This window comes from Danio rerio, chromosome 24 (assembly GCF_052040795.2).
Source record: "Danio rerio strain M-AB ecotype USA chromosome 24, GRCz13ab, whole genome shotgun sequence".
In the NCBI taxonomy this organism is placed as follows: domain Eukaryota; kingdom Metazoa; phylum Chordata; class Actinopteri; order Cypriniformes; family Danionidae; genus Danio; species Danio rerio.
Window position 1 is genome coordinate 36359762 of NC_141044.1, and position 21237 is coordinate 36380998.

A 21237-nucleotide genomic window follows, 5' to 3' on the forward strand; every position below is an offset into this window, starting at 1 on the left:
GACGGACAATACACCAGGGGTGCGTGCAAAATAAGGCCAGTTTATTAGGCACAAAGTCAAACAAAGGCAGGCTGCTGACCGCGGAGGAGGAGCGCTGGTGAGCGCTACAACCCCCTGGCTGGGAATCTGATCGTTGGGCAAAGCAGAGTCCAAGTAAACCCTGAGAACATCTAACACTTCACGCAAGAGGTTGCAAATAGAAATGATCTACAGCTAAGAAGGGAGATAAGTTAAATAATTAATCAAATCAGACCTAGCCCATGACACATTTCATAAGTTTCTCTAGCTTGCAAATTATGTATTTAATTGTGTTTTGTTACTTGAGATCTCTTGTACGGTATCTGGTTATATCTTTTTTTACTCTCATATTGCGTCTAATGCCATGTTGAAAAAGTGACGCGTGCTCCTTTGTTTACAGATTTAAATGCATTTGTGAGCTCCCCTTAAACTGCCGTTTGTCTTTGTTATGGCCACCATCAGCTGTTTCTACACACATGCAGCGGTCAAGGTTCAGAATAGTTTAGCTTTTGCTGCTGTGTGGATTAATACTGAATGTGTTTCATAGTTAACAATAGAGCAATATGCTTGTGTTTACCTACACTGCTTTCGGGGGTTAGGTGTCTGAATAACACTGTTGAGTAAGTTTTACTATGAAGCGTGTTTCGGGCGTCTGCTGCAATCGGATCCTATACCAATGTTGGCGATCTGGGGGTTTGACAAACCGCGCTGGGTATTTTCGCGCAGAACGCTGTCGACCAATCGCAACAGGCTGTCATCGGTCCAATCAGCGCAGATAACCTTCGTGCTAAGGAGGGGTTTGGGGACAAATGAATCACTGAATGATTCATATGAGAGTCGCTGGCATAATTAGGTAAACAAAATTGTGTAAACAAAAAGTGTTTTTTGACCTTGATTGCATCAGTATGTTGTTAGAGACCCATATAACAAAAATATGACCATTTTTAATGTATAATAGGGGCTCTTTAAGCTTAAGTCCTATTCATTTAGAGCTGGCTCTGACTGAATGGTCGTGCCCAACTGAGTCTGGTTCTCTCAAGGTTTTTTTTCTTCACTCCCATCAGGTGAAGTTTTTTTTCCCTCTCCGCTGTCGCCACTGCCTCGCATGGTTCAGGATTGGTAGAGCTACGCATCGATGAATTGGCTCTTCAGTGTTTGAACTCTCAGTAATGATTAAATCACACTGAACTGAGCTAAACTGAACTGAACTTAAACATTAAAAACTGAACTACACTGTTCCAGTTACTGAACCACACTGTTCCAGTTACTATGACCATTTATGTGAAGCTGCTTTGACACAATCTACATTGTAAAAGCGCTATACAAATAAAGCTGAATTGAATTGAATTGAATTCTGTTTACACCACAAATCCACAACTTTAAGATATTTTCTTCATTCTCATTACTGCCTTTTATTATAATACCACTATCAGTTGCATTGAACTCTGCTTTGGCTTCACAGCTTGGACTCCTCCTGCCAGCACCACGGCTCCAGTTGTTCTCAAGCATATGGTGCACAGCGCAGTTCTGGAGGAAGTAAAACATCTACTCTTGGAAATGCAGCCTCACTAATCAGCGATGCCTAGTTGGGGCACTCAGCGTCTGGTAAAGTGGCAGGTCTGCGAGTGTTTTGTCTGATCAGAGGAGCATGAAATTGGTCCAACTGAAACAAAGTGGAGATTAATTGGGCGTGGCTACACAATATTGTTCCGCCAAGTTTTAATATCCTCATTTAGGGGCTTTTAGCCTTGCCGAGCTTCAGAACGACTTGGATGCGCACACTTTAAAAAGACGAGATTCGGTTAAATGCCAAATGCAGCGCGAGGTATCAAGTATTTATGGCTTTATTCTCTCGCTTCAACCTTCCCTCTGGAGTTCATTACAGTAAGCACTTTATTACTTCCCGGTGACATCAGAAGTGCCCTTCTCCCGTTTAAAGTGCTCTTCTCTCCGTGCATTCTGTCGCTGTTAAGGGCTTTCGGTTGCCGTAGCAACGTACCATGAAGTGAATTTCGTCAATGTTACTTTCATTCAGTCTTTCTTCAAACATGTTAAGCTTTACTAAAGAGGCTTCCTTCTGAACTAACTGATAAAACAAGCAACGCCGCTTCTGTCAGTCAACCGCGGCCACAAAGCGTTTAGATTATACAAGTCAGAAACGCTCTCTGGGAAATGATTATATTCATGTATTCTGTAAAATGAAAATGTGACAAAAGCTGGTGTCCTTGATTGATGCAGTGAGCCACTTGTTTCCTCGAAACAGGGGGGGCGTCTGACATTGCTTTTCTGTCATTAATTTGAAATCAGATTTCTGCTTTCCCACAAGCCTCTTCTTTGCTGTAGGCGGATGGAGGGTTCGTCCTGGCATGAGTGATAAAGATGTATTTCATTTATTTGGTTATTGTGCATTTCGAATGGTTTGGAATTTTGAGGTAGGTGGTCTTAAATTTTATTCAGCCTTGGGTTATGCAGTCCAGGCTTGCTTAAATGAGCACACGATTTTAGTTAAGAAAAGGTTTTAGTTTTTTTTTTTGTAAACGTTTAAAAATTCTTAAATCAACAAGCATTTTCTTTAGTACTCAACATTTGAAGTGGATCAAAAAAGTCTTTTTTTTTAATTGTCCTAAAATCCACAAAAATTAGTTTTGTTCATTAGTTTTATTACAACTGAGGAAAGGTGATGATCCACCTTAAAGGTTGACTACTGTAGACAAGTAAAAAAAAACAATCCAGGCTGGTTGCAAATCCACTAGAGGCCACTGTGTACGCTTTCATTACTGTAATGAGAGATCTTAAATTTCTCTTGTGAGTGTCATTCACACTCTCTGTTCTCGTCTAAATCCACCAGAGGTCTCGGTCAACTGTCTGACTGAAGGCTGGTTTATACTTCTGCGGCGATTGATCGTTGTTACTCACGGCACATGACTACAGTAGCACATAGTTATGCATTTATACTTCTGCATGCTGTTTGTATTGCTCTGCAATGACACTTCTGAAATGCTAGCTGGCAGTAGGTTGTTATGTAAAGCTGCGGTCACACTAGAGTTTGTGCGTACAAAATTCTTTCATACGGCGCTGCGAAAAGGGGCGGGATTAAACAAGATGATTTGACATTAAAAAAGTGAGCGATTGGACTATATTTTAAATTTCTGTACAGAGAGGTCATGTTTTGATTCTCGATTGGTCTCACGCAGTCAAACTATGCGATTTCGTAGGTCAGAGTTCACCAAGCTTGAACTTTCCAATGCAGCGAACTTCGAAACTTGACGCACGACCTTGTGTTACAGTCTGATGCATTGGTGTGAGTATGAATGGAAGTCTGTGGGGAGAAAGTCCAGTGTGACTGCAGCTTTACTCAGTATTGAGTTTCTTCACAGGTGATTTGTTTTTTCTGAACGCTACCCTAATATACAAGTTGCTAAATCGCGCTCGTTCTGAGACAGGAACCGGTGGATGTGCAACAACTTTAATCATAAGGTAAACACACAAAAAAGTTTCCATCAGGCGCTCCTTCACAGGACTCAACCCTCTCTCCATCGGGCTCGGAGCTCTCAGCACCACCCACACTCATCATAGCTACCAAGCCAACCAATAAAAGAGCTTGCACTACACATCGATGCAAAGTGTATTTACATTTTTTGAGAGATGCACGTCAGTGTCAGCGCCAGCAATGGCGAGGGCTATGTGACTGTGTGAAGGCTGTGCCGGATTATACGTATGCACTGACACATAAGTATAAATCAGCCTTGACTGACCGGCCTACAGTATCTAAAAAGATGAATACGTACTTCTGGCTACATAATTTGCAATATTCCAGAATAGACCTATATGGCGCAGTAGGTAGTGCTGTCGCCTCACAGCAAGAAGGTCGCTGGGTCGCTGGTTCGAACCTAGGCTCAGTTGGCGTTTCTGTGTGGAGTTTGCATGTTCTCCCTGCCTTCATGTGGGTTTCCTCCGGGTGCTCCGGTTTCCCCCACAGTCCAAAGACATGCGGTACAGGTGAATTGGGTAGGTTAAATTGTTCGTAGTGTATGAGTGTGTGTGTGAATGTGTATGTTTCCCAGAGATGGGTTGCGGCTGGAAGGGCATCCGCTGCGTAAAAACTTGCTGGAAAAGTTGGCGGTTCATTCCGCTGTGGCAACCCCAGATTAATAAAGGGACTAAGCTGAATGCATGAATATATCAAAATTAAGTGATTTTTTTTTTTTAAACAATCAGAATAATCTGGTAAATGGTGTGAGCAAAATAATCTTGCTTTTGCTTTAAAATATTGTTAAAGTTGCAGATTATTTTGGGACATTACTTCTGAAAATAAAACAGTATTTTTAACTTGCCTATAAAATGCTTTTTGGTTTAACAATCATTAAATATCAGGACTAAAAACAAGACAAAGACCATTCGTAAGTACCTACGGACAAAAACTTCTGCTAAATGATTAAGGCCCAATCCCGATTCTACCTCTTTGTCCTTCAACGCCTCATTTTTGCACGATCACGTGAGGGGTAGGGGTGTCCCAGTTCTCTTTAGCTTGAAGGCGTAGGGCTAAGGAGAAGGGCTAGATAGCTCTCGAAACAGATTTTCCAGAACCACACTAGAAAACATACCAGTGGTATGAAAATTTCCTTGAATTAGGCATCTACAATGGCAACATTGCTCTACAGTACATGCCTCAGAAGTTAGGAGAGACACATATTAGTATTTTTTGTCATTATTACACATTTTTACAACAAACAAGCACGTTTTAATATATTCATAACCATGTCCGTGTTTTACCATCATGCTTTAAAAAAATAAATAAAACGGTACATTTCGCTATTTATAGTCTATAATAATAACCCCTGTATAGTAATTGCACAACACACTTTCACATCTCACACTGGAATCCCTTGTCAGAAAAGCCTAGTGACTTGCGAATGAGCTTTTTACTGTGTGTGCTATAATGTTAATGTAGTTTTGGTGTAAATACATAAATGAATATGGCCACAGTGTAAATGCACAGCACAGGTACAAGCTTACTGTCACATTATATGGTAATGATGACATGATATCATTGCCTTCAGTGAATTCCTGAAGATAAATAGCAGGAAAAATAAAACTGAAATAACTACAGCAGGTCTCATTTGAAGTAAGAGTTCGCGATGACATGATATCGTGTGCAGGTGTTGTAGTGGTATCCCATTTCTTTAGAGGTATTTTTGAAGTCCTTCCCCTTCAAACTTTGTTTCATGGGGAAAGGGTAGGGGTACAAAAATAGAATTGGAATTGGGGATAAATGTAACATGTAAATGTACAAAAACTCACACAAAAATGCAGTATAAAAGCTTTAAGTCTTTAAAAAACATTAGTACTTTAGTTTGTGTCTAATTGCTCAGATAAAACTCAAGTGAGTCTTAGGTGAGCTAAAAATGCACATGAGATGCTATTTTCTAATTTAATGACGTGCAGATTTATCCCCAGATGTGACTTGATTGATGCTAAACATCTTCAATGTTTTTACTCCTTAAAAAAGCAAACGTTTTCAACACTGACAACAAGAAATGTTTCTCCAGCATTAAATTAGCATATTAGTATGGTTTAAAGATTACATGATGACACTGAAGACTGAGAGTAATGATGCTGAAAATGCATTTAAATTAAAAATTCATTTATTCCTTTCCCTTCAGCTTAGTCTCCATTTCAGAGGTCACCCCAGCGGAATGAACCGCCAACTATTACAGCATATGTTGCTGTAGATGCCTTTCCAGGCAAAACCCAGTACGGGGAAACACACAAACACACAGATTCACACATAAACTCATACACTTCAGCCAATTTATTCAATTCAATTGAATTCAGCTTTATTTGTATAGCGCTTTTACAATGTAGATTGTCAAAGCAGCTTCACATAAATGGTCATAGTAACTGGATCAGGGTAGTTCAGTTTTTAGTGTTTAAGTTCAGTTCAGTTTAGCTCAGTTCAGTGTGGTTTGAAAACAATACTGAGAGCCCAAACACTGAAGAGCAAATTCATCGATGCGTAGCTTTACAGATCCTGAAACATGCAAGCCAGTGGCGACAGCAGAGAGGGAAAAAAAACTTCACCAGCAGGAGAGTGAATAAAAAAAACCTTGAGAGAACCAGACTCAGTTCGGCACAACAATTTTAATTTCTCCGCTGGCCAAAAGTCTTGTCGTGAAATTTAGTTCACCCAATTCACTTATAGTGCATATGTTTGGACTGTTGGGGAAAACGGAGTACATGCAAACATGGGATGTACATGCAAACATGGGGAGAACATGCAAACTCCACACAGAAATGCCAAAATGGCCCAGCCCGGACTCAAACCAGTGATTTTTTGCTGTGAAGCGACAGCCCATTGAAATGAAATATGCAAGATTAATACTACTACTACTACTACTACTACTACTACTAATAATAATAATAATAATAATAATAATAATAATAATAATAATAATAATAATAACAATAATAACAATAATAATAATAAATTATTAATAATTGTTAATTTCCATCAATTCAATATTTACAATATAAAATAATCAGAAATCTTTATTAATAAAATGAAAAGCTACTGAACAGTAGCACAATGCAACGGGTCATAATTTTACAGACTGTGGAAGTGTGGAAAATTTCACTGTTGGCTAGAGCTGTTTGCCTTTTAATAAGTCATTTCCATGCTAAACCACCCACATCATGCAATCACAGGTTGCTTTAATGACAACTTAACAACAATAAGTGCACCATCATAATTCAGAGTGCGCTACATTCACACGTGTTTATTCAGTGTCAGGGTTAACCTCCGAAAAGCAGGTGTCCGTTCGTCCACTGACCTGCTGCACTCAAACAGCAGTCGTGACCTACTTAGTGGAAGCTGGCGGCTTTCCAGCTCTTAAATTAGCATGTCAGATAGGATTACGCTCCTCTGACTGATCCACTGGCTAATTAACAGCAATAATGATTCAAGTATTTTAGAAGGAAGGGAGAATACAAAAATGCTTGTTTAGGACAATCCGCCCATATGGAGTTTAGATGCAGCAAATCTCATCTATGCACGAGGCATCTGTTGACACCTTGAAGGGTACATATCAGGGAAAAACAAGACCGTCTTTGCTCTTTTTAAAAGCAAATAAATAGACATGGGAATAATTAGTGGAATTACATAGCGATTACAAAAGTATTTCACATGCAAACATTAGTTTGGCTAATTATAACTGATGCTACGCAGTCTTGAAGAAAAAGTTCACACAAAAATGAATCATCTTCGATTGCTCAACCCTCAACTTGAATGACTTTCTTCTGTGAAACACAGATGAAGATGGATTGAACAATGTTTATGATGCTATTTTGTAAGAGTAAATTTTGTAATCAACCTGTCAAGAAGTAAAGATGACAGATGCGTCTGAAAATATATATGTACCACATTACTATAGTGTTCTCTTTTATAGTATATTCTGGTTATAGTCTTGTAAAGCCATGTATCAAATCAGTGTAATATTATGTCAGGAATATTATGCAGGGAAAAGCACAGCCTCTAGCGGGGTTGAGGTAACACAAAAACAAAAGATGCATTGTTACTTAGGAATAAAACATATGAAGCATTACAAAATAACAACACTAGTAAGTAAACTTTGATGTTGGTTTGACAAAGCATTACATTTAAAATGTTCCTAGCATGAGTGAACAGCTAGCATGTCTTTGATAGTAAGCATATTGCTAACATGAATAAGAATGTTTAAACAATCAAACAGCGTGCTGATAGCTAATGTAAATGTTCAGTTGCTATGTTTTTTGCTTAAACTAGCATGTTGCTAGGATGTTTCAAAACATCAATAATGCAAGAATTAAAAATTCCTAGCATGAAATAAAGTTGCTAACAATAATCAGCATGTTGCTTTCTTGTTTAAGCATAAATTAGCATGTAAACATTTTATCATGAAGATAAAATAAGAATTATTACTGCTTCTCTTTACTTTACTCCTTTACTTTTGTGGATAAGGAAACGGTGCTGTACGCACTCGACTGAAGACATCCACTATTAGTCTACACATTTAATTTTGTTTGTTAAGCACAAAGATTTGTTTTAAAAAATATTACTATATTCAGTTCTGATTTCCGGCAAATGAATAAATGAACAATAATAACGAAGTGTGATCAAAAAACACACATCCTATTCTTATCCCCTATATGGTGATGCATACGTCTCCAAAATCAGACGGGCAGACATAACTAAACTTGTTTTCATTAAACAGATATAAATATGAATATAATAAATAAAACTCATGATAATAATAAATATAATAATAATAATAATACCAATAATAACATTATACGGTCCCACTTTATATTAAGTGTCCTTAACTATGATGTACTTGCATCAAAAAATAAATACAGTACAATGTACTTACTGTGTTTATAATGTATCTGAGAACACTTGTGGTGCTCTTGAGTTGGGATAGGGGTTGGGTTATGAACAGGTTTGGTGGTATGGGTAGGTTTAAGGGTGGGTTAAGGTGGAAGGGATGGTCAAAAGTATATTTAGAAATGTAACTACAGAAGTTAATACATATAGTAAGATGTAATTACATACCGGTATTTAATCAAGCATAAATACACAATAAATACATGTATTTACACAATAAGGACATTGTAACAAACTATTAATTCCTGTGTAAGTACATATTAGTTAAGGCCACTTAATATAAAGTGGGACCCATTATACAAATGCAAAATGTCATGAATAAACTTAAAAAAAAAAAAAAAAACGTGAAAATAACTGTTGTGCTGGTCTGAAAATTCCAACAAACCCCCCCAAACACGTCTTGCCCCTTATTGCGCCGGGTGTATGAAAGTGTTTGAATAATTGAATCTGCACTATGCTCAACTTATGCACAATAAACAGTGTGAACGGCGTGTCTGGCAAAAACAAATTAAATAAATAAATAAATCACATGACAGATTTTTGGAAGCAATTTTAGTCAATTTGAATGCTACGTCTTGATAAACATCAGCCCAGTCAGTTACAGTGAGTGGTGCAACCAGCCTACGATCATTAGTGGAGAAAATTTAAACAGATTTTTTTAATTGCAGTCTCAGTTCATTTAGTGTAACACGCCGTGAGTGGAGGAGATGCTAATCAGGCTACATTGAAAAATTAGGCTGTCATCTCAGGGGGGGGATCTTAGACCATTCCTGAAAAAAAAAGCACATTATGTTTCGAATGTTGGTGATTTTTATCTTGCGGATTTTTTCGCAGGTGACCTGAGAAACACCGAACAAGCCCGTGGAGACTGCGAGCGTATTGAATGCATACATATTAATTAATTCTCCAAAGCTTGACACATGCTGCACCGACTTGGAGTTCCACTAATTAATTGTTTCAGCTGCATTGTCAAGCGTGTTCGTTCGGCAGTTCCCAGAGGAATCAAAGAAAGAAAGCATATAGCCTTTATAACAGCTTTACTGAGCCGACAGCTAGAAATTTGCACAAAATTCTTCTCCTTGTTCTCTTAAACCGATTTATGCAGCAGCAAATGTACGCTTGCAATCATTTCAGAGAGTCCAATTAGGAACAACTATCTCTTAACATCCTTAAAACATGATTTAATTAAACATCTTGAATGGAAATGAAGGAAAAACACATTTGATTTCCCTTCTCTGAATATCACACAATGGACTTCTACACCAGTGTCCTCCTTGTTCGCTGCATTTTTCTGAGGACGCTCAAACTGATAGACAGCATGCGCAAGTAAACAAAGTTGCCGTTGAGGAAGTATCTGAATTAATTAGGTTTGTTTTATACACCAGTGGGTCTTTTCCCATACTGCAATGAGGCTTGAGAGAGACATTTAATTAAAGAAAAGATTAACTGTTTTTATTATTCATACCAGCTCGGTGGCATCTGTGTGAATTGAATTTCATATTCATGTGCCACGAGAGAGGCAAGCTTAATATAGACTAATAAATGATCTTTTTTGCAGGCTTCTGTAAACACAAAGGTGTTGATTATTTCATAAATAACACTGCAATGCAAAGATGTGTCAGCAGAACAACAGTCATTTAAACAGTTACCTATCTGCAATATGGAAAAGATGTGCATTTTGTTATTATTTATTTATCTGCTTGTTGCTTTATGTTCATTTTATATGAATTATAACATAGATATTTGCCATAAAGTTGGTCCATGTGATGCTTTCTCTATGTAAAATCAGAAGACTTTTGTTAACAAATCTAGTTGACTAATCTAATAATTTAATGATATGCCATCTAACATTTACTCTATTATATTAGATTTCAAATTAGTGTAGACTTCGGTATCAATAAGTGCTTTAATGTCCATTTCATGGTATGATTTGAGTGACATTAAATAGTGCTTAAGGTGGCATGGTGGCGCAGTGGTTAGCACTGTCGCCTCACAGCAAGAAGGTCGCTGGTTCAAGTCCCTGCTGGGCCAGTTGGCATTTCTGTGTGGAGTTTACATGCTCTCTCCTTGTTGGCGTAGGCTTCCTCTAGGTGCATTTCCCCCTCAGTCTAAAGACATGCGGTATAGGTGTGTGAATGAGAGTGTATGGGTGTTCCCAAGTACTGGGTTGTGCCTGAAAAGGCATCTGCTGGGCAAAACAGGCTGGAATAGTTGGCGGTTCATTCCACTGTGGCGACCCCTGATAAAGAAGGAACTAAGCCAAAGGAAAATGAATAAATGAATGAATGAATGAACGAACAGCGCTTTATTTAGGGATACACTGAATTTTCTGAAAAAAAAATATCAGTCTAAATTCAAATTTTCTAGCCAATTATCAGTCTAAATTGGCATTTTCTCTGGCCAAGAGAGAAAACCAATAAAAATATGAGCTGAAATATGCTGTAAGAGTCTCCAGTCATAGTCACTGTGTGGAGTGATGTAGCTTAAACACTGGATGTGGAAAGCGCTGCGCTATGATAACCCTTTATTTCATTGCACATGTAAACACTGCTTTGTTGCAACTTCAACCAAAGTGCAATAGCAACAGAGCATGCGTGCCAAGGTTAAAGTTCACAATAGCTTAATACTTCGCTCTGTGGATATTCCATTCATGAACCCATACTACTGTATATGCATATCTAAGCTAATCCGAAAAGCAAAGCTTAAATCCTGCACTGACAGGACATTTCTAATTAGTATACTTGTTCCTGCTGCTTACAATAATGCTACCATGCTGTCGTGGCAACGCTGGTGAAATAACTTCTCTCAGTTTACTGATAATAATGTGGTTATTTAATTGGCTTGTGTTTTTTTTATAATCAGTTTAATCTAAGTTTCATAAAACAATAAATATGACAAAGCATTTTCAGCCAAGTGCATCTAGAATTCCAGGATTGGCTGTCCCAGTCACCAGACATGAACATTATTGAGCATGTGTGGAATAATAAGATGAAAGAGGAGATTGAAGATGAATCCAAAGAATCATGATGAACTCTGGGAGTCCTGCAAGAACGCTTTCTTAGCCATTCCAGATGACTTTATTAATATGTGATTTGAGTCATTGCAGAGATGTATAGATGCAGTCCTCCGAGCTCATGGGAGTCATACACTATATTAATTCTGTTTCACTGCAGCATGACTTTATATTCTATACTGTACATTACTTCTGTTAAGTGAAGTCAGACCTTACAGTCCAAATTAAATAAGGAAAAATGAAGACATGATCATATTTTATTTTGGTCAAATAAGCGTAATCTAGCAACACAATGTACGACAATTTGTAACTTTTTGATTTTGTGGCTAATTCGTATGAATTCGTACGATCTAATTCGTACAAATTAGTACGATCTGCTCATCCCCCAATGACGGTTGGGTTTAGAGGTGGGGTTAGGTGCCACGCCTCCTTTTTAAAATCGTACAATTTCGTGCGACTGAACTTGTACGAATTTGTACGAATAAGCCACTAAACTGGCAAAACGTAAAATACTTACATTTCCTCATGAGATCAGGCTGAATCTAGAGGCCTTTGCCTTTCATATAAGCCATTTCTGATACCAAATGATCAACTAGAAGTCAAGTTATTATTTGTTGCTCCTAAAACTTGGATAGGAGACAAGACTTTTGTTAGGTAGTGTATATTAAATGCTTTATTACTTAAAATAACCTTTGTTACTCAGCGTAACAGATATATGAAGTAAAAACGAAACAATATACTTATTTTGACCTGATCATTTAAATACAATGATCGCAGTAGTGACAAAACATCTTGCTGACAAGTGGGTGAAATTTAGTGGCCTGAAGGACAAAGTGTAAAGATTTGAAATGACAACTAATTCACACTTCTAGTTTACACTTAAGTGATGATTGTTTATAAAGCTTGTTTGGCGTGCTGTCCCGGGAGAAAGCCCTGAGCTCAAAATATTCTCGAGCCCGGGGCTCCCTTCCGTTGCAAAGCGAGAGGGGAGTTTAAGCTCAGGTACAACTTGAGAACTCCCCTGCTGTAGTAGCTAATGAACAGATAGTGATTGCTCTTAAAAGTACTTACTAGAAGTCTATGGTGCCAATTTGGATTAGTCAATTAACTTAAGTTGCATGTTTTTGGACGGTGGGAGGAAACCGGGGAACCCGGAATAATCCACGTGAGCACAGGGAAAATGTGCAAACTACACACAGAAACGTCAGCTGGTTTGGTAATGACCAGAACCAAAGACGATCTCGCTGTGATGCAAAAGTGCTAACCACTGGGCCACCTTGCCACCCATCTAGGAAAGGAGGAGGAGTAGAGGTGGAAGGGGGGATTCTTCAAAACAAAGATGACTGTGGTATGAAACCTAGGGCATTTATAGTGGCTTAGGATTCGTGTGATTGGTGATTGATGAAATGGATAATGCGGGACCAGCCGCAAGCAATCAGAAACACGTGATCCTCTCGAAATTAGTTTATGAATAAATTTTACTTAGTATTTGTGGCAAAACCATGATGCTTATATAAGTTTTTTTTTTATGTAATTAAATTGTTCCGGTTATAAATATGCTTGACAAGATCTCTCTGTATATTCAGTAATCTATTGCTATGACTATTTGTAAGCCAGAGCAATAGTGTAATGTCACTTTTTTGCTTAGAAAATCATCAGTAGCCGCAGGTTTTCAGGTATTGAGTTTCAAACTATCCTTTTAAATTGAATATCAATAAGACGGTTACCACTTTTTGCATATTTTACAGAAAAATCCTCAGTTCCCAGAAATCTCATTTGCATTGCTCTTGGCAGATGCTTTCTAACCATGAATCACGAATTGTGTTTGCGAGTGCCAAATAACTCAAACCGTATGCTACTCACTCAAAATGCCAATAAGACAAAATATCAGATCAACTATAACACGGCATGCATTCAATAAGCCATTTATCCACTCACTTTAGTGCTGTTCTTCGTCATTAGCTGGCATTCACAGGAGAATGTTTGCATTGCACAGAAGACATCCGCAATTCTGTTGCATCTCTTGTCTTTTTTGTTACTTAAAAGAACAGCCCGACATCAAAACCTAAGTAATATCATAATGTTTCATATAATGCAATCACACTGCACTTTTCAGATTCAAAATACATATGCATATGATTGTTGGCAACCGCAGAATGAGTTGATTTTAATTGCTTTCACTTGTGTCAGGCAAAGAAAAACCAGCATTTGAAGGAAAACAGCACAAAATCAGCCATTCTCTTTCATTTTGCACCTACAAGGAGACAGGCAGGAAATAAAAATGAGGGATTAACCGCAAAAAAACCTTTATCATCAGCTTCAAAGAGCTGATAAACACGAAAGTTTCTACTTCTTTTTTCCCCCATTTAGAAAAAGCGCCTCTTTGAAGGTGCCATTTGATGTTTAAATAATTATTTCTAATCATCAAATCCTCCATTAAAGGCAGGGCACTACATTTCTTCATTTTGACTTTTGAGTCGTCGGTCTACATTTAATTTGGATTTAATCTCAATATCAGTTTTTTGCTGGTTTTAATACATTTATCATGCGATTTGCAGACCTGTTTTAAAGCTCAACAGATACCTGAAGTTTTAGTTTTGAAGATAAACTCAAAGTTAAACTCGGCTTTATACTTTTTTGCACTTTGGGGAATTAAATAATTTTTGGAAATGCATAATCTGCTTTCTTCTGTTTCATTTAATGCCTTGTCGTTGGGCACTGAAAATTGCTTTAAAAAGTGTATATAATTACTGAAAAATACACTCACCGGCCACTTTATTAGGTACACCTTACTAGTACTGGGTTTGACCCACTTTTACCTTGTACCACTTGACCCACTTTTGAACTGTCTTAATCCTTTGTGGCATATATTCAACAAGGTACTGGAAATATTCCTCAGAGATTTTGGTCTATATTGACATGATAGCATCACGCAGTTGCTGCAGATTTTTCGGGTGTAAATCCATGATGCGACTCTCCCGTTCCACCACATCCCAAAGGTGCTCTAATGGATTGATTAGGGTGACTGTGGAGGCCATTTGAGTACAATGAACTTTTTGTCATGTTTAAGACACCAATCTGAGATGATTTGCGCTTTATGACATGGTGCATAATCCTGCAGGAAGTAGCCATCAGAAGATGAGTACACTGTGGTAATAAAGGGATGGACATGGTCAGCAACAGTACTGAGGTAGGCTGTGGCATTGACACGATGCTCAATTGGTACTAATGGGCCCAAAGTGTGCCAAGAAAGTATCCCCCACACCATTACACCACCACCAACAGCCTTAACTGTTGATACAAGATAGGATGGATCCATGCTTTCATGTTGTTGATGCCAAATTCTGCCCCTACCATCCAAATGTCGCAGCAAAAATCGAGACTCATCAAACCAGGCAACATTTATCCAATCTTCTATTGTCCAATTTTGGTGAGCCTGTGTGAATTGTATCCTCAGTTTCCTGTTGTTAGCTGACAGGAGTGGCATGCGCTGTGGTCTTCTTCTGCTGTAGCCCATCTGCTCCAAGGTTGGACATGTTGTGTGTTCACAGATGCTCTTCTGCATACCTCGGTTGTAACAAGTGGTTATTTGAGTTACTGTTGCCTTTCTATCAGCTGTAACCAGTCTGGCCATTCTCCTCTGACCTCTGGCATCTGTGCTCACAGATCTGCAGCTCACTGGAAACTTTCTCTTTTAGGGCCATTCTATGTGCCCGTGCGTGAAAATCATCTTGACCATGTCTACATGCCTAAATGCATTGAGTTGCTGCCATGTGTTTTTCTGATTAGAATATTTTTAAATTAATAATATATTAATTTAATATATATATATATTTAATATATTATTAATTATAATTACACAATTTTGAAAGAAATTAAAAAAAAATTAAACATATATTCGCTCCATTTCAGCAAGCTGCTTTAAAGTAATTAACCTTAGTCCAAAATATAAAACACTCTACTCAAATTAACATCCTTAATTCCTTAATTAAATTCTGAAGACTAAATTAAGAATTCTTTTCTTTTTTTTAATGATATTTTCCTCAAGTTAACTCTAAACTCTAAGCCTTGACAAAGTTGTTTTAATGATTTTAAGGTGCTTAATTAGTGGATTGGTTTGTAAATGTTTTACCATACAAAATTTTAATAGTGCAAAAAACCTGAAATTTTATCATCATAATCACACGATTAATTAGGTAATAGTACAAGTAATTCCCCACAAGAGATATTTTCTAAAGAGTACAAATTTTATCCATGTTCAAATTTTATGATGTGATTTTTTTTATTATGGTGACACGGTGGCGCAGTAGGTAGTGCTGTTGCCTTACAGCAAGAAGGTTGCTGGTTTGAGCCTCGACTAGTTCAGTTGGTGTTTCTGTGTGGAGTTTACATGTTCTCCCCGTGCTCATGTGGGTTTATTCTGGGTGCTCCAGTTTCCCCCACAGTCCAAAGACATGCGGTACAGGTTAATTGGGTAAGCTGAATTGTGCGTAATGTATGTGTGTGAATGAGTGTGTATGAATGTTTCCCAGAGATGGGTCACAGCTGGAAGGGCATCCACTGTGTAAAACATATTTTTAATTTGTTGGCGGTTCACTCCGCTGTGGCGACCCCAGATCAATAAAGGGACTAATCCAAAAAGAAAACAAATGAATGATTTTTTAATTTCACCTGATTATATTTTTGTGTTTAATAAATCAGCAAATATAATATCATTTTCCTTCGGCTTAGCCCCTTTGTTTATCAGAGAAAATGAACCACCAACTTATCAAACATATGTTATACGCAGCAGTCAGCAAATGTCTTTCCAGCCGCAACCCAGTACTGGGAAACACCCATATACTCTTGCATACTATCTCATCCCCTAATCCCCAATTCAGCTTATTCAATTCACCTATAGCATATGTCTTTGGACTGTGGGGGAAACCAGAGCACCTGGAGGAAACCCACATGAACCAATGAGCCCATTCTTGACCTGACCCAACCTGCGTGCCAGGATGGGTCAATATTTCCTGCCACTAACTTCAGGCTGGGCTGTGCTCAAGCATCTATGTTTTTTTTTAGTCGTTACTTAATTAGCATAATTGGGTGAAAAACTATGACATAATTATAAATGTTATATTTTAGCAAAGCAAGACATGTGTGGGTCTAAAAAGTTGACCATTCGCAATCCGTGTCAGTCGCAGCAACTCTCTTACAACAGCATCTCCTCTACTGGCACACATCGGTGGTTCTTATTGATGCATTTATTGGATAAAATTGCTACTTCTAACAATCATTCGATGTGCTTTTAGTCATTAGCCATGCACTGTCACTTCAATAGAGAGTAAACAGCGGCAAAAATAGACCCAGTGCTAAAATGATCGCGGCAGCTTGCCATATCAGCTCTACTCACGCACCGCACTGACGCATTGCTTCTGCGTGTGGTATGAAAGCACTAATCTGTTATCAGGAACGCAACAAAAAACATGCGCTCTGCTCACATGCGCATTGTGAACAAGGTGATAGCAAAAAAACAAGGACTTCCATGATGAATACACACATGAAGCAGGCTTGCCGTGGCAGAAAAAAATTATAGACCGCCTTCAATGTCCATTAAGATAAATTCATTAACATAAATCTAAACAAATTTCTAGGGATGCACTAATATGGATTTTTTTGGCCGATATCGATAACCGATAACTCCTCAGATTTGGAGGCCGATATATATAGGCCGATAATTATAAATAATTAAAAATGTTATATTTTTATACAGCATACTTCATAAAAGATTGAACTGCTCTAATGAACTGTATAGTCTGTACTCAAAGCAAAAAAGCTATAATTTCAAAATTGCAAGGTGATTATATAGACCTATATTCAGGATTTGGTGTTTTAGATTCTTTTGAACACATGTAGCTGCTTGTCAATCAGACATTGCTTCTGTGTTCGTTCTTGCAGTCAATTGTGGGAAAAATGGTCGAGGAAAAGTTTATGATAAACCGCTTTGAGTTTCACTTAACTGCAGACGCAAATTCTCCCTCGGAGTCAGAATTTGATACAAACCTGAGCGTTGAGCACAGAAGACTTTGACAAACACAGAGCAAAGTATAAAGAAAGACTGTGGTGGCAAGTTGAGGGCGCACCTCTCCCTAGTGCTGCGATGACGGCTGTTGGATCAGCGTGTGTGTGTGTGTGTGTGTTTGTGTGCTGTGACAGCTCTCACGCGTGCTCGTTATAATCTATGAATACTCCAATCAAACTGAATTCAATCTTACATCAACAACACATGGCAAGCAACATGTTGATAAGAACAAATAATCAGATTACAAACAAGCCAACAAGTTGTTTAGCACGTGTGCATCGCTGCTGTTATGTTTACACATGTAATATTTTTTTTCTGAGGTGATTTAAAGCAAAATACACAATGGCACTTAATCAAACATATCTACAATGATAAGGAACGTGGTTACTTACTGAGTTACTAACGCACAGCAATACCACATGAAGAAAGTATTGCAATAAACAATGTAAGGAGAGCTCCATTATAGTGCACTGGACAAGTCTGAACAAGTTCCGCCCACACATGCGCAAGGCAGGCAGTTCTGTACAATTACGTAATTTATCGGATTAAAGATATCGGCCTAATTTAGACATCGGATCGATAACGATAATCTTAAAAATAGCATTTATCAGCCAATAACGATATGGTCGCCTATATATTGTGCATCCCTACAAATTTCTGTAGTTCAAACAACTCAGAATTGCTGTTGAGAACTTCTGTTATAACGGCCCACATATTAACAAATCAGGTTTAAATCCAGCTCGGGCTCATAATTACAGTCACACAAGGTCAGGTTCTGACACAAGATGCGTGGGCTCAGGTAGGGTCGGGGTTAATTTTTAGGCCTGGATCTAAGCTCTAACAAAAATGCTAAATTGTTCACTCAAACTAAAAAATGTGCCAAATGCATTTTGCATCACTTACAGTTAAATACAAGAAAAAGAAACACTGTGTTGTCAGTTTGAGCTCTTTTTTCTGGTTTACACAACCATTGGTGTGTAAACGTGCACCGACAAACAGAGGTAAAATGACTGTAATTCCACGTTACATTGTGTACCAAGTAGGCAAGTGTTTAAAACAAACATAAAATCCATCAAAGCTCAAGGTAAAGTGACGTCTAGATGCAGCAAAAACACAGGCCACAGCGAAACATGCATGCATAAACATGACCTCTTTAATAGCGGCTTGTTTACCTTCAATCTGACAGGCGTCGAGAACACAAGACGCATCCTTTCAGCCAGCTGTCAAACTCTTTCTCTGCTGTCAAAATCATATTATAATCTCACCACGCGACGCTCGGAAAACAATGCCGCCTTCTGAAAGGATGAGGACGCATGCAGACGCTCTAAATATAACTCTGAAGCAGATACATCTAATAACCTCCACGGGTTGTAAGAGCACTTGAAACAAATTGGTTTCTTCCTTTCCTGCACACATCCAATCTTCTGCTCATGAATAAAGAAGTTCTTGATTTTTCTAGACTTGATGTTTTTTTAAGGAGAAGACTAGTCAAACGTTGAAAGCCAAGCTGATCTCAAAAGTTTCGATGAGCGAAATCAAATCAGGCTCCGGATCAAGCTCCAGCTGCGTTTCTCCATTTTCAACTAGCAAAATAAAGTTGCTGAAAATTGAGGAGGATTTCTGCTCAACTTTTCAGTTTTGCTGAGCAGGTCTCCGAGGATCTTTAGCTTTACTTTCAGGCCAGTTTCAGATGACATACACTTTGTGATTTTTGGCTCTTTACACCAACACAATGGATTTAAAAGCGAACACGATGTGCTTTAACTGCAGACAACTACCATATTTCTGCTGGGGGTGTTTTCTTCACAAGGAAAATAATTCTTCAGTCGTCCACCACAGTTGTTTCCGTGGTCTTCCAGATCTTTTGGTGTTGCTGAGCTCACTAGTGCGTTCTCTCTTTTTAAGAATGTTCCTAACACTTGTTTTGGCCACGCCTGATGTTTTTGCCATCTCTCTGATGGGTTTGTTCTGTTTTTTCAGCCCAATGATGGCTTGCTTCACTGATTGTGACAGCTCTTTGGATCTCATCTTAAGAGTTGACAGAAACAGAATCCAAATACAAATAGCCACTTGAGATGAACTCTGGACCTTTTATCTGCTCATTGTAGTCGGGAAAATGAGGGAATAGCACACACCTGGCCATGAAACTGCTTAGAAGTCAGTGGTCTAATGACCCAATATATTTCTATTTTACCAAACTGTATATATATATATATATATATATATATATATATATATATATATATGTATATGTATATGTATATATATATATATATATATATATATATATATATATATATATATATATATATATATATATATATATATATATATATATATATATATATATGTATGTATGTATGTGTGTGTGTGTGTGTGTGTGTGTGTGTGTGTATATATATATAAAGATAAATTTGACCCACCTATAATGCATCATATCATTGTGAATGCATGATCACACAAAATATTCAAATGTCAGTCTGAATCTGGAATCTGGTAGGTGTAACCAACCTTACTGCCAGAATCCAATAAGATTCCCTAAAACATTTAATATTGAATTGAATAAATGCATTTGGCTCAATAAAGCATGCATGTGTACCACTTAAACTACTAAAAAAAATGATAGTACTACAATTCACACAGGTTTACATCATATGTTTCTTTAAAAAAGTCTGTTTTGGATGATGTTAAGCACTGAGGACACCACAGCACATGTGATGACTTCCGCAAAGGTCAAAGCTAATGCAGATTCCAGTCTAAACTGTGATGATTTGCTATTATCTGCATGAGTGAACGGCACATTCTGCATGCTCGCTGTTATTTCTGATCTGCGAGCGGAGTGGGACACGAGACATCAGCTTCACAGTGACTGAACGGAGACGTCAAAGACAGATTGAGTTGAGATTTGAGAGTTGATGGCTTTATAGAGCTTGAAGTCTCACAGATGATAAAGATTTCAAATGAATCATGACTGAAGAAGAAAAAAAAAAGCGTGGATGGTGGAGAGCTGAAGGTCATGACAAGGTTGTTTTTTCATCCTACTAAGACTTTATTATATTTATAAACAGATATAAATGTGTGTGTAGCGTAATTGTACTCTGAAAAAAATCTGTTTATACAAGTGTTTTCAGCTTATTTACAGTTGTGAATTGCATTATGAGATGTTGATCTCTGCTCTGTGGACTTTTGATCTTGAAAATTCAGTTCTACATTTAAACAAAGTGACTTTTATTGACATTTTTTAGTAGTTTGAAATAATATAATGTATAAGAAATAATATATACAAACAAATAAGTCTATAAAATAGCAGAAAATGTGCTAGCAGTTTATTACAAAGTTTTTGTAGAGTAATATACAAGATGTATATTGATATATATCAACAATATACTATTTAAACTACTAATAATGCTCATAAAAGTGACTTTTTCAAACTTTTCAAGGTTAAAAGATCAAGGTCCTATAATGCAATTCAAAGCATAAATAAGTAGGAAAAAATAAGAATGTGGATTACAAAATACGAAAAACTGCTAGTTTACGGATATATTTTTTGTACACACTATATGCATTAGATAAATAATTGTAATATATATATATATATATATATATATATATATATATATATATATATATATATATATATATATATATATATATATATGGAATATTTTTTTTATTATACACTTCATACAAACACTTCTGTTCATCATATATTTATATTTTAAA

General features: G+C 37.4%; 1 protein-coding gene and 1 long non-coding RNA gene across 4 annotated transcripts in view; one reads left to right on the forward strand and one right to left on the reverse strand.

Annotated features, from left to right (window-relative positions):
- ralylb (RALY RNA binding protein like b) overlaps positions 1 to 21237 on the reverse strand; it is a 490264-nt gene that overhangs the window by 329806 nt on the left and 139221 nt on the right. The window lies entirely within an intron of this gene.
- LOC141380750 (uncharacterized) lies at positions 1684 to 6074 on the forward strand. Its single transcript, XR_015525271.1, has 3 exons — positions 1684 to 3233; positions 3357 to 3854; positions 4166 to 6074. It is a non-coding gene; the product is annotated as an uncharacterized LOC141380750 (long non-coding RNA).